At 40.3% G+C, this 15697-nt stretch overlaps 1 long non-coding RNA gene across 1 annotated transcript in view; it reads right to left on the reverse strand.

Moving 5' to 3' along the window:
- Positions 1-7557: 7557 nt before the first annotated feature.
- Positions 7558-15697, reverse strand: part of LOC149857244 (uncharacterized) — a 46090-nt gene continuing 37950 nt past the window's right edge. Inside the window, exon 3 of the long non-coding RNA XR_016444259.1 lies at positions 7558-8866. This is a non-coding gene — a long non-coding RNA (uncharacterized LOC149857244). The remainder of the gene's footprint in view (positions 8867-15697) is intronic.

Consider the following 15697-nt stretch of genomic DNA (forward strand, 5'->3'; position numbering starts at 1 on the left):
GTGTGCTGTTGTAATGCTGTGAGCCATAAAAAAACAGCGATCATTGCAGAAAAACTCTGCAAGAAAACAGCTCATGCTGAAGCCTTATATCAGTAGCAAGTTTTAACCCAGATTTATGTAAAAAGGGATTATTTGCTTCAGAGTAACCAAAAAATTAAAATCTTTCATTCCTATTTTTGTTCAAACAGGCCAATGTCCTTCATTTGCTTGGATATTTCTGCAAGTGAAAACTAACACTGAAATAACTTTTGCCTTCCTGTAGGTACCATGACTCATGCTACATCCTCAGGTTAGCTATCAGACTTTTGCAATGGTGGAAAACTAGTAGCTAGTTCTGCACTTCTTCCTGGAAAGATAGGCTGTGTGCTGGGAGAAGGAGGTGATTAACCCAAAGGAATAATGAATGACCATACAGATCTCTGTGATTGCAACCACAAGCTAGCCATTTGGATACTTTGAATTTAGATCGACCCCTTGTAAAAAGCCATGCTTAATCCTAGCCCACTGTGATTGTAGTATGCAAATAGCTTATACAGGAGTCAACAGGATGAAGTAAAAATATGCTATGGTTGTATCTGAAATACAGTGTGTGTTGTATACAATGCATCCAGTAAAAATAGTTTCCATGGCATAATTAAAAAATGGGTTTGGTGTTAAATGAAAATTATGGCCCTGGATTTTATTTTCCAGATATTTTTTATGCTTAGCCACATTTTAAAATAGCATTATAATAACCTTTAATGTTACTTAAATTAAGGCTCTAGTCTTTAAAAAATTCCCCCAAAGCTCTGCTAGCCTCCTTTCCATCCAGAGTGTCATATAAACACATCTTTCTGTCATTCTCCATTACAGGTAGATGTCTTCCAGTCGTAAAAAGATAATCTGAGGCTGTGAACATGTGTTTGGTGCACCCAGTCTAGGTGTAGGTGGCTTAAAGAGTGCAGGCACAGTTAAGTGCTTCTGGGAGCAGTGTATACATGTTCACCACTTACAAGACCCACACATGGAAATTAGAGTAAGGAACTAGGGCAATAAGGAACTAGAGGGTTGGAAGAATTGGTGGGGGTGGGGGTGAGGGGTGGCAGGAGCAGCAGATATGGGGGGTTGTCGATTTTGGGGGAGGGATTTGGTTGGCTAAAAATAGCACATGCAGCATTGAGGGGTGGGATTAGCACAGCCTCAGGGGTTGGGGGATCAGATGGGTTTTCCAAGCCCTGAGGCTGTGCTGCAAATATGAGCTTGTGTGATCAGGTTAACCCAAGCTTGATCCAAGTTATTGCACCTACTGAGGTGAACTCAGACTAAGGACATCATTTTTTGCCTGATTTAATCCCTCTGACCACATGCACAATTGGAAATTTAGATCACCTGGTTAGGGTGATCTAAGTGTCATGCCTGAACTTACCCCGAGAGATGAGAAATGAGTATGTGAAAAAAAATAAATTAATATTTTCAAAACTTGATATTTTAAAGTTTGTTATTTATTTTATGTTTTCTTTTTTTTTTTTTTTTTACATTCAAGACAATACTTCAAGCTGGCTAAACTTTTTTTTCAGATTTCAAAACTTTGAACAAACAAAAAAATGCACTATGAAGGTCAAAAAGACCAAGTCACTTGCTATATAACATAACTAACAAATGGACTTTTCTCTCTTAGCAAGTTTTGAGATTGCTGGTTGTACAATGGATAATACTAATGCTGTTTTACTCCTCTGGAAAAAGGAAGTTCAGTTCATCAGGACCTTGCAAGCCTCTTTGCAACTACAATTAAAGCTGAAGTTGAATACCCTCTTTCATTTCTGAATCCCCAGCAGACAGGGCTAAGTTTCTAGTGTGGGAGACAAAAAGTGGTCCTGTTCAATGAAGTCACTCTCCAAGGACGTGTCCACACATGCAGGCACATGCGCTTGCAGCAGCTCAAATAAAAGCAGTATACATTTGAGCCAGGGCTTTTTGCCTCAGTGAATGTGCCTGGAAATGCACTTTGGTGTGGGGCAAATTGTGCCACTTGGGGCAAAATAACCCTGCTTGGTTCCTCCCAGATCTGCAGCCAGGGGAAGCTAGAGCCTGGGGCCAGCACCTATGCTGGCCCCAGCAGTGTGAAAAGCTTCCCTGTCCTGGTCCCATAAGTACAAAAAGGTGCCCTGGTAAGTAGCCCAGGGCTACTCACTCTCAGGAGCATCTAGGGGACACTAGTACCTGGGGACACTACCCTTTGTGCCAGCTGGACTGCTAAAGCAGCCCTGAGAGCTCCCTGCACCCTTTACCCACTGCAGCAGCCTGGCAGTGGGGGCTGCTGCCTGACTGTGATCTGCTGTGCACCTGCCAGACCCAGATACAGACTGCACAGCCACTAGAGGCATCTGTCCCTCTGGGCCAGCTGCCAGTGGACTGTGGCTGCAGAGTTGGCCTTTATGTGGCACTACTGCCATGTGTGCCCCTGTCCAGCCATCTGGGCAGCTATTGCTCAGAAGATGTTCCCAGTGTGGTGGCCTGCTTTGAACTGTCAAAGCATATCCTCCTGACCCCAAATGGCTAAGAGGTCAACCACCTCCCATTGGGTCCAAGGTGCCAGCTCTGAGCAGGCTCCTCTGCCTGGGTCCTGGCACTTGCCTCCTGAGCAGGAATTCTGGTGTTCCCTATTTGAAAACTGAAAAATCCATGATAAAATAATCCCAAAGTCACTCTGTAAAATACCCCAAAATCCATGTGTCTCCACAATTAAAACAAAAGACCACTAACTATAGAGAGAGTAAGAGAGAGAGGCAGAGAGGCAGCGATCAGCTGGGCAATGTTTTATTGATATATCTACCGTGTTAAAGCAATTTGGAAGCCTACCAGTGTCTCTATCATCATAATAAAATGAATTCTAAATACCTATATATTTTGCTATTTGCCTTTGGTTTTCTTACCATAGAGCAGTTAGAGCTTCCCCTGAACCCTTCACTAACCAGGATGTGGGGACAGCTGCCCCTGCAGCCACAACTCTGGCCAGCAGGTCTCTTCCTGTCTGGCAGCTGGGCATGCAGGGTATGTGCTGGGGGGATGTGGGGTTTGCAGAAGGTGATAGAAAGAGGGGTGGGGTGGCTGTGGTGGGATGTGGGGGGCCAAGGGGTGTGTGGGTAGGTGTGTGTGGATCATGGGGGGACTGTGAGGAGGACTGCTCAGGAGGGGTGGGGCCCCTGGCCCCGCAGGGTGCAGTCCCCCTGCACAGCTCACACTGCCCCCTTACAGGGGCCACAGCCCCCATATGGCCTACAGCCCCCCAACAGGGGCCACATGGCTCCTACAGGGGCTACCGCCCCCCCTGCAGGCCCACATGCCCTACCTCTGCTTGCTCCCCCAGCTCTCTGAATTGCTGTCATGCCTGACCCCATCCCCCACTGGCTCCTGCTGCCCTGCATAGCCCCGCCCCTTCTTGCACTCCCAGATCCCCTGATGGCTGCCTCACCAAGCCCCATGCCCCACTTGCACCCCTAAATCCCTGATGGCTGTCCCACCCAGTCCCAGCCTCCCAACACTTAACCCCCCCACAAAAAATGCTGTCACTTACCAGCAGTAGCAGCAGCTGTGGGGGGTTCTGAGGCCATGTGGCAGAGCCCCCCTGCTCATCCCCCACTCCTTGAGCACCCCCCTGCTTGGTCCCACCCCTGATGGCCCCCCACCCAACCCCAACAGTCTGGGATTAAATATATATATAAAGCCCCACACTTGCCGGCAGTAGCAGCAGCCATTGGGATCACTGGGGCCTCCTGGCAGAGCCCCCACCCCCCACAGCACAGGGCACAGGGCAGCCCCAGCTGCCTTGCACCCACAGTGCTACTGCCCCATCGCATGGGTGTTGCCCGGGTTGACAGGGCACTGCATGCATGCCTCTGTGGGTGGCTGGGCAGCTGGGGTGGTGCAGCTGTCACCCAGGTTCTGGTACTGTTCAGCCTGAATGGCCCCAGCTGCCTGACAGCACAAGAAGTGGGAAACATTTTTTTTGTTCCTGCACAGAGGAAGGGCTTTGAGACGCTTTAAGAGGCATGAGTGTGCTCATCTGGATGCGCCCTAAGAGTTTGTTCCAGAGTTCCAACAGCCCCAGAGTAAAATATTGTTTAGAGAACAGAAATAAAAAATAAACTTGCAATTACCTGTCAGATTCCTCCTACAAACAGAAATGGTTTAACAAGAAAAGAATCAAACGCTGACCTGGAAATGGCTGCGTACACAAATGTGAAGTTGTACCAAGCTCCTCCCTCTCCATAGGCCTGCCAAAAAACTATGCCTTGCAGGGTCCCAACATTTTCAAGCTATATCAGATCAAGGATACACTAAATTCTGAAGGTGAAGCCATTCCTGCTTTCCTGTATTTTTTTATTCAAGTGGTGCTAGTTTCCAACTCTGTGCTGACTGCAACTGTGGCACTATAGCATTACAGAAAGCTAAGGGTTTTCTCAAATTAGTAGTTAGGGAAATCTTTGAGGTTTTTGTCCTGTGAATTAAAAAGGTAATTTGTACTTTTAAGGCCAATCCAAGTATCTCTACAGACATCTCGGCACATAAATCAGAAAGACAGATATATAACTGGCACATGCAAAGTTCTATCTGTCTAAAGATATTGCTTGATCCAACAGCATACAATAATTTCAGAAACAGTCCTTGGAATTGGGAGAAAACTGGCAGAGGTTTTGGCTCTTATTATGGAGTATAATAGCAATGCTTAGGGCACTCGAGCAATAATTAGTTTTGAAGAATTACTTGATCTCAACTCTGGAAATAGTTCCCCATCTTTGGCAACTGCAAAGCCAGGTGTGGAGTTAAAATTTACTCTAAATCCTATAATTTTATATAGGCAGATACACCTGCCCAATTTATAGCTGCAAAATAGTAATCCATTATTCTCTGGACCAGAGAGACAGGTTTCCCATGGCTACATTTGACTAGCACATCAGTTTGTACCATCACCTGGACTTCTGTCCATCTGAGCATAGAGGAAAAGCATCAAGCTGTGCTATTGAGGTTGGTTCAGTGGCTCCCATGTTTAAAAAGGTCTTTGGAAGAAAAATCACAAAAAGGCCCTGAGTAATGCAACTCTTTGTAATTTGGCTGAACTGAATTTAACTGAATTGTTTTCAAGTGTTAAAGCTAGTGAACTAGAAAAGCAAGCCCTGTTATGGTTTGTGCATTCCTAATTACAGGGGTGAATGCATTTTAAACAATTGGTTTAGTACTTCAACATTGCTAAGCTCATATCAGGAAGGGGCCCATTGTTCATTGGTCACTCATATGAAAAGATTACTGACAATCTAGGGAATCTACTATCAACTTTCTTTTTTATCCTTTTCTAACATGAAACAATTTCTCAAGTGTCACATTTTCCAGCAAGAGTCCTTAACTGCTGCCATTGCATCATAATAAATGCAAACTTCATGGATTTTACAAAGTAAGTCATTCCTTTTGATGCACTGTGTAGTTTTGTCTTTACTAGTATGAAGGATAAAATTGCATATCATTAAGATGCAACTAACATGTTGCATGTAAAGTGGAAGACTTACAAATATAGTCTTTTCCTTATGCAAATGGGGTCATGAAGTTAATTATGCCCACGTTTAGTATTCTTACTGCAATGGTAAATGAGGTAGTTAACATAAGTAGCTAATTAAAATAAAATGAAACTATATTGACACAATAATACAAAACCTGGGGCCTCATTAAGAGAAGTAGCCATAATTCTAGTGAAGGTAGAGTGGGATGTGAAGAGGTTCGGGACCTTGGAAATTTGGGCCCTAAGTAATTCAAAATTGGTTGTCTCATAGACTTCCCCTTACCCTAAAATAAGACTTTTAACAACAATTTTGCAAAATCTCTATTTTTGGGGGTACTATTGTTCTTTCAAAGTATGCATTAAGCTTATACTACCTTAACAAAACCCTTAAGGTTTTCACAGTTAACAAAGATAATATTAACATCTAAAGGGAAAGTAAAAAACAACCTAGAACTACCCAGAAGAGGTGAACTGAAAAGTAAGAAAGCACTTGGACTTCTGCTTGTTAGATGTTTTCTGTTGAAACAATTTGCTCAATTTTAACAAGAGCTGATGTCATCAGAAATCTTCCCTGCCATCACTTCTTAGCTACTTGTTCTAACATGTGTTATTGAGTTTTTTAGTGTTGAATTTGAAGTTACTATGCAGACAAAAAACATAGTAAGATGACCTGCACTATATTTTAGAAAAATACAAAACCGGAAGGAGGAAGAAATAAGAGGACATCATTTGGCTCCAAGGGGTAGCCCATCACCTATGGGGTTTTTTACTTCTGAATGGTAAGTTTCAGTTCTGTTGAAAGCCAGCCAACAACCAAGGTGGTATAAAACATTTAAAAAAAATTACTTTTAACAATGACGAAAAAAAGTATGGTACCATTTTAATAGCCATATGCCATAAATTCTATTTTTTATTTGGGGGAATCTATTTTAAATTAAACATCATAAGCCCATAAGCCATAATAAACAATATATATTTACCATATGCTCTGACTTATTACAAAGAAAATTGTTACCCTCCTCCTTCTTCTTTGGAAGGTTTGTTTGTATATGTGCATTTGAGTTGAAGGATGGAAACTACTAAATTCTATTAGTTAAAACGATGGCAAAATACCAAAAAGGAGTCTTTTCCATTTGGGGTTAATTTTAATCCCATATCTTTCACCAGCCCATTTTCCATATAATCCCTCTTTTTTTTAGAAGCAACCCACCGCAAGCCCCTAGTGATGATGGGCCATCAACCCAGATGATGTGGAAAATTGCTATAATTTCTTTCATCTGTTGTTTTTCTGTATTCAAGTGCTACATGTTTTGTAAGAAAGTTCCCTTCACCAGGTGCCAAGACACGAAAATTTATTTTGTGTGTGTAAACCCTTCCCCATTTACACACACCCACATGCAAATTTGTGAATTACAGACTCTCTCCCCCCTAAATCATTGAGCAGCATTCCTAATAATTAGTTTGAAGACCAGCTTCTGTTCTGCAGCTTTTCCCATGTGCAGAGAATCCCTGAAACAAACTATGCATGGGGAATGTTATAAAATTTTTAGATGTCTGGAAATATCAATTAAGCTATATTTGGATTTCCTTGCATGTATATTTTTTTAGATACAAATTTTAGAATTTTGTGGGGCTGACAATGATTACTTCCGGTGCTCATTCTGTGCTCATGACTGTGTGCATCTGATACTTTACAAGACTGCAGTTTTAAACTGCAGATGGCAAGCATTGTTCATATTAAGCTGCCCTGCAAACTATATTTGGCTGCAAAAGGACTTTCAGAAAAGGAAAATAATGTCATTAAATTAAGGCTTTTCCATAACTACTAAATATGCATATACACATACATATACGCATATACTCTGCTACTGTTTTACTTAATACAGCACCTTGTTCTCTTTCATGGAGTTAAGCTTAGAGCAAACAGAAAGCCACATAGCAATTAAAGTGGAAGTTAAAATTGTTTTATTATTATTCAAAGAGATCTGGAAGTAAAATTTACAAATTAGAGAGTCTGATGCCAGCACTGATACAGGATCACCATTATATGTGTAACTAAAATTATCACACAAAAGACAATTATCCAAAAATCCAAGAAATCAAAATTTAAACAAACAAGACATTTAAAATGAAACTCAGTGGAATATATACTTGAGCATTTCTGGTTATTGTATGTTTTACACAAACAAGACAATGTATTGAATATTCTAATTACATTTCCATATATTGCACATGCATTTTTACTCATGCTGGGTACAGGGTAAAAAAACCTGAGAGTCCAACACTAAAAATGGCAGATGCTTCAGTGAAATAGCCCTCACTTTTGAAGGTAAACCTTAGATACAGCAATAAATTATGGAAACATAAGTATGGCTTAGTAGTTATGGCTCAAACCTTGTCCTGCCTTAACCTTGTAAATTTGCTTTATTTCAAACTTATCTAAATGTGGGAAAGGAAAGTTTAGTAGTTACAGCATCAAAAAAATGTAGGTTGAAGTTACCCTTGTTCAGTCATTGGCTCTGCCACTGACTCTGTTTGGCTTTGGAGAATGTGCTTAATAATCTTATGCCTCAGACTATTCCTTCTGCAAAGCAGATACATTTTAGGAATGTACTGAAGTTCAGTTTATTGATAAATATGGTTACAAATATCATTTGTAGTGAAAAAGCTAAGTCTCTTCCATTTACTGGGCCTTAACTTACAACCTTCATGAAGGCATTCTTCATTTCAAAATCTCTTCACAAAAAGTTTCAAAGAATATCTTCGGCATTAGATTGTTTAGAACAGTCCATTAAATGCATTGGATATTTGCATATACTATCAGCAAGATTATTTCAGTTCTGTTACTTATATGTTCATAATGTATTTGAGATATTCTGTGAGGACATTTCAGAAGCTAATGGTAATTTCAAAATAAAACTATTTTGCATGCAATGATCACTTACTAGATGATCTCACTTCTCTACATAGTCACCCTGCTTTGCAACACAGGTATTCCAGCAAATCACAAATTTCTTCATATTGTTCTTCTTTGGTTGCTTGGGGAGCCACTCAAGTACCGCAAATTGCACATCTGAATCACTGGTGAATCTACACCTATGAAAAGCCCCCTTCAACAATCCAAACAGGTGATAATTACTTGGTGCAAGATTGGGACTGCAGGGCAGCTATGGCAATATTCCCAAGCCCAGTCCTGACAGTCGTCCATGCACTGTGGCCTCATATTCTCATGGTGGCCTCCCACTTTGCTCAAGCTTACCATGCTGTTTGGTCCAAATAGCTGGCTTCTGATCGTTTTGGAGAATAAGACAGCAAGCGTTGCTTCTGATTGTGACTCTGTGAAGTGGAAAAAGAGGGGTCCCACACAATCAAAAAAACAGGATGAGCAAGATGTCACCAGAGGATGGTGGAGTATAGATTTTATTGAGCTGTGGCGATAACATGCATTTCCACTGCATGCTCTGCCTTTCCTCTCAGGATCATAATAGTGGACCCAGGTCTCAGTGGACTCAGGATCATAATAGTGGACCCCAGTGATGAAGCATGAAAGGCATCCCCTTACCTTCATCTCATGCACTTTGCAGATGCTGCACACTTTCAGACATTGTCATTTATGTACATCTATCAGTTGATTTGGCAACCAACAGGAACACGCTTTCCCATAATTCAGGTGATCATACAAAATGTTGTGGATACTGCTGGCACTTATGCCTTCTACCACTAGTTTAGGATGCTTACTAGGCTGTTTGAAAGCACAGAGTTGCCAACTGTTGCAATGTTATCCTCAGTCATGGCTGTGTTGCGGCATCTTTTTTGGATTTCATCTACTGTGGATATGCAGCTCTTTTGAACTTTCCCATCCACTCATACACCTTCTGTTGAGCCATACAGTTCTCAGCACTGTGACACAATCCTACTGTAGGGAATTTCACAAGATGGCATACCTTTGGCTCTCAAAAAACAAATGACAGAATGCTGTTCTTTGGTGCACTATGACAGCTGTGCAGCCATGTTGTTTACATGTTCATTAGTGTCATAAATGTTCATCATGAAACAATGGGTGCATTCCTCGGTGCTATGTAGTTGCCCCACTTTATTGCACACACACCACATGGGCAGCATACTGTTAGTTAGCATTTAGTTGGACATTCTCATACTGAAGTATGGTGAGTGCTAGTCACATAAATATTACTGTTACCTACTATTAGTTTTTTAAATGTCTATAGGGCTACAAGCTTACTTAGGTTGATTAACAGCTTCTGCCTTTAGAAGATTCAAACTCATTTATGGCAGTTTGACACTATTACTTACACTGACCAGGATCTTATTGGTAGGAAAACAAGTAGATGCTATGTAATATAAAGTACCAGTCAACATAAGAGAGAGTCCAGTCCTAACTGTAAGCCATAGTAACAATGGTTTAAATCTCTAAATCTTTACTGCGCAGTCTCCTCTTACCTAGGTAAATTCCCAACTAAGACTTGAGAGCCATATTGCATGCTCAGTGAGATCACCCACAAAGCATGCTGTCTCTAATGAGGTCAGTGTCTCATAGCACAACTAGGCCTTGACTTCAGAATCTACCTATTAAAAGCACATTTATAGGCCTGTTCAACCAGGATATCTATTTCTTTAGAAGGAAGGGGTCAATGGTCAAACGGGTATTCTTATTGTTAGTCTCCAGAGCACGTAAAAATAAGAAAACAACAAAAGCTAATCACACTAACCAGGAAATCTTCTTAATCTCTCTCTACAGTTTGGTGTCTGGTTACACGAACTTCTCACAGATGATTATTAAATGCAACTAAGCCATCTTCATACACTGACGTTCCTCTAAGCCAAACATATTTTAACCTCACTCAGTCCCCCTCCAACAAATAAGCTGTTTTGAAAATGATTTCCAGGGCGATGCCTGTTGCCATAGAGATGACATTAAATGAAAAGGACAAAAAATATAGAGGGTGATAAACTGCATGCTTGGATGGCACACTTGACTTCCAAGCCTGTGTTCAAATGAGGCATACATGCCAAGATTTTTATGAAAGACAAAATTAAAATGTATCGCTATCAAGCTGTAACTGACAAGGTATTGTGTGGTGACTGTTAACATAATGCTCCATATATTTATTGTTTGTCATTTTTCTGGCCCTGACAAAGGTCTCTGAGAGCTGTAAATCATACCATTAAATCTGTCACTAAAAAGAGAGGCTGCTTTAGAGAAAGAAAGAAAAGAAAACATGGAGCTGAATCAGTACTTATGGGTTTCTGGTGCATGACAGACCTTAACTATCACATCAGGGATGACACTTACTCTGCATTTGGCACATTAACAAGTGTCAGACTGTTGGCTTGTGACCTAACTTGGGGAAAAGATTTTTTTTTCCCTTTCTTAGAGAAAAGTCTATGTACTACATGAGTGACTGATGCCTCCTGAATCTGGGGGGTGGGCACCCACAGAAGCCACTGATAGTGGCGGCCCTGTCAGGGGGAGCACCAGCCGTGCCAACAGTGTCAGTGTCAGCCATCGGGGGGGGGGGGAGGGACATGTACACCCCCATGCACCCTCTACCAGTCGCCTATGATGTACTACAATACTTTACTGTACAGTTTTTGTGTATGTATAGCTTCACTTAAATGCTCCTAAGTTAACTCACAGGTTTTTCAATGCATATTTTCTCAAAACATACATTCCTATTCACAACACTGTCTCCCACAATATTTCATTTCTGTACCAGGCTTAATTGTCATCCCTCTCAGTAGTCTGTTCATTACAAATGTTTGCCTTGATTTTTAGATATGGAAGGGCAATACACTATTTTTGACCTCCTTGTATCAAATGGAGGGTTAAAGAAAAAGCTGCTGCAGGGGCCAAAGGCAATCTGAAAACACAGAGAACAAGGGAGAGAGACTTGACCAGAAGTGCTAAGCATTTACATTACTTGCAAGTTATGTAAGCTACACAGAAGTTTAGATAGAATTACACATGAAGACTTCAAAGAAGAAAAAATAACAGAGTAGTCAAACCTTGAAAAACCACAGAAAAATATTTTTACTTAGAAATTACAGTTCATGGTAAATCTATTGAGTGAAAAAGATGTGCAGAGATTTTCATGATCATTGTTAATATGCAGTAATTTTAGAAATTCATTAATTATGAATTACTCATAGTTTTATTTTTTTTCACTGAACTTACAAGCAAAGCTTCAACTGATTTCAGTGATGTCTCAGACTGTGATGGCACAACTCTAAACTTTTAAAAGACAAGTTTCATATAGCTTTGATAAAATAAACCATCTGAACCCTGAATGTTAGTACAGTAAGTGGAAGTCCTATGCACAGAGGACTTACAGGATCAAGCTCGACAACTGAGTGAATTCTGTAACAACTGCTGACATCCCTCAATTCTACATTACCCTCCTACTTCCTCTTTAATTTACAGTTGGATTTTTCTTTTTAAGAGAGGGGTGTGTTTTTGACAGATTCAGATATATTCCTGATGAACTGAATCTGCCCGTCCTGTCAAATGTGTTTCCCAGTAAACCAATCTCCATGCCTCATTTCAAAGTATTTACATTTGGTGCTCTGGTTACTATATCAGTTTACCTTTCTTGTCAAGTGTGAATGGACATATCATGTTAAATATACTATGCTCTTCTTCCTCCATCTCTCTCTTCAGTAATAATTCATTCAGTCAATGAACCTCATTGTGCAGGTTGAACTATCTAGCACAATAATTAACTCAAAGCCTTGAAGAATAACAGCCATCTACTGGAGAAATGAGGATGAACAAAAAGTACCCATCTCTAGCCACTATGGCTGAATCCACATGAGCAGGGGCATGCCTACAAATAGTAGTGGCAGAAATCTGGGCCGCTACTTTGTGCTGCAGTGCGTGCCCATGTGCAGCAGGACACAATGTTCCATGTGTTGTGGGGAGGGGGCTGGGTGCCTCAGCAGGGGCTAGCAATCCCCTGTGCTGAGGCACCCTGTGCCCTGGCAGCCAGGGAGTGGTATGGAGAGATGGGGGAGCAGGCAATCTAAGGCTACCCCATCTCAAGGCACACTGCACCCTAGCCAGCAGCTCCATGGCTGGTTGGGGTGCAGTGTACCTCATTGTGGGGGCTCTGCAGTGGAGCCCCCATGCTGAGGCACAGAGAGACAGAACAGCAGCCAGCCCAAGGCTGCCTGCTCCCACATCTCAAGGGACACTGCACCCCAGGCAGCTGCTCCACAGCTGTCTGGGGTGCAGTGTGTCACAGCATGGGGGCTCCATGTGCCTCATTGCAGTGGAGCTCCCATGCTGAGGCATATGAAGACATCTTGCACCTCAGCCAGCCAGGGTGCCTTAGCATGAGGGCTGCACAGCATGCATGAAGATGGGAGAGCAGGCAGCCCTGGGAGTTAATCCAGGCAGCCCTGGGCTGTCTGCTCCCCTGACTCTGCGTTTGTCCCAATGCTTGCCACTTTGGCATGGGTTGTGCTGCCTTTTTCCCGGTGGGTTTTTTTTTTTTTTGCTACCAGGATATCCTGGTAGCAAATTTTGCCCTGGCACTGCAAATTAGCAGCGTTGTGCATGGAGTAATGTGCAACTTATGAGGTTTGTGGTGCTAGAAAGAGGATTGCAGTGCTACATCTATGTCCTTTTGTATATGAACAAATTAAACACTGGTTTTAAATTATACTGATGAACCTCGAGTAATGATGAATTCTCACAATGGTTTTATGCCTGCTCCTATACTAGTATAGGTGAAGCTATACAGCTGTAATTTTGAACCTGCTTTATTCAGGTATAAGCAATTACATCAGTTCAGCTGACATGCCTTCCCAAGTCCCCCCAAGCATCCTTTTATGATTGTAAATTGTTAGATCTGACCATAACATGAAATAGCCAAAGATACCATATACTGCTAATTTGCAAAGACACTGCAAATTCTTTTCAATCTTTCCACTGCAAATTTCCACACTATCATCCACTTCTACTTCCTTCCCCTTTCCCTCATTCATTGCTTGCTGCTATGGGCCACTCCAAACCTGCATAAATTCCCGGCATCATTCTTTCTATAGCATTCTCTGATGTCAATCTTACCCTTTAATGTCCCACATTAGAATTTCACCTTAATCCATGGGAAACTAATGAAATGTGAAGAGTGATTGCATAATGACACAGGCAGGAAGAAACCATTTTCAGTATGGTATTCAGCATAACCATAGCACTTAAGAGCTAATCAATAAAAATTAGTTTTGCCTGTAGTTTAATCTGAAAGGTTTAGACTAAAATCTGCATAATTCCAATTTTAATGCCACTGAATGCAAGTCCAGTGGTTAACATAATGTCAGCTATTCATGATTTAATCAAGGTGATGACCTCAATACCGTATGTATTACTTATACCTACAATATTGGTGTTATATTGATATCAAGGGTAGAGTTGATATTAGAGAGTGTTATAGAAAGAACAACATAAGGGTACTACTGTATGATAATGCTATGTTGAACTGTAGGCTTCACATGAGCAGCCACTTTCAATAACTATATCATATACAATTTTACTGAATATTCAAGAGTTAGAATTACAGGTAAACTTATTGAAGCAGGAAATAAACCAAAAAAAATTTTTTTTGCTTATTCTTAAAAAGGATGACCTTTAATGAGTAAACATAAAGGAGAGAAGGTGTAGATTACTTAACTCATGAACTATCTCAAGTTCATTTGTTTGCACATAAAATTATATGTTCATATTTCATATATTACCTTTACGGAAAACTATTTTCTTCATAGTATATTATTCAATAGTTTTCAATGAATTGGTGAAATCTGATCAGCCAATCACCTGCATTTACTTTACTTTCCCAGGCCATTGTAAAAGGATTGTAAAAGATCTTTTTATGTTAGTCCTCAAAATTCTTCTGAGATATAATCCTGAACTCAGCTTAAGTGCAATTAATACTAAGTTTTCATTTTTAAACACAAAAGGCAAATAAAAAGCCACCCGTGTAAATCCCTTTTACTCTTATGCTTTATGTATAAAACATTTTTCACAGAGCTGTTTCCTTGTTTTATCATAATAAAGTACCACAGACTATTTCAAAGCCAATGTGAAAAACCGAGCATGGCAAAACAGATGTATAAGAAAACACTGAATGTATTATAATGCATTTCTTTTTCTCTAGCCTGATAAACCAACTCTCAGAGAAACATTGCTGTTAATTTTTATATACATAAAATGTACTTTTATGTATAACTTAAAGTGCCTAATGAATGCATATATATGTATATCTATATATACACGCACACACACACACAATATCTGTTCCGTAAGACCACTAATCTCACACAAGATATAATACTTAATATTAATCTAATGCATATAGATTCTAATGCATATGATCTATGCAAATGTTTTATATATTAGTATCTAATGTATACATTATTTTAATTATTGAAATTTTATCAAACTAAAGATTTCTTCAAGACTGGCCATTACTTAGACCAGCTGATTTGGTTTGAGATGATATGAATAAATATAAAATACATCTTTCAAATTCCAGCATCAGCACTAACATGACTATTATTTTTTGCCTCCAGGAGAATGGAGCTTCTGTAATTCCAGATACAAGTTGCAACAGAAATGAGTATTTTGTCATCTAAACTTTTAAAAATACATGAGCGTCTGAAAGATACACTGCAAAGCACAGGAACAAGAAATGGTGAAATGACATAGCCCTCTATTTTTAAAAATGGTACTTTGGTCAACAACAATCTCTACTAAAGGATCTGAAATGATCATTGGAACCACAGAAGTTAGACATGCTTTGTCTACTAAGTCATTCAATTAATGCTTCAGTCAACACAATTTTTCCTTATGCACATCTGGAACAAGATTTGAAAGTTTTATTCTTTGTTTAGCTGAAGTAAACTGAGACAGTATATAGATGAAATTCACTCTTGTACAAAAAAGGGCTATGTTTATCACACCCCACTTAGACACTCATTCTGGTAATTATTATACATGAAATAAATTAGGCCCAACTTTTAATAAATTGTATACAAGTCAAGGTAACACAAACTGAATATGTTTTTTTTTTTTGCTGCAGATCTGAAAGGCCAGTAATTCTGAAACAGCTTCTGAAATCTCACTTCTTTTGTAGTCTAATTGGTTACATCAGT

Source organism: Crocodylus siamensis, chromosome 9, assembly GCF_052110815.1.
Source record: "Crocodylus siamensis isolate JL-2025a chromosome 9, ASM5211081v1, whole genome shotgun sequence".
NCBI lineage: Eukaryota > Metazoa > Chordata > Crocodylia > Crocodylidae > Crocodylus > Crocodylus siamensis.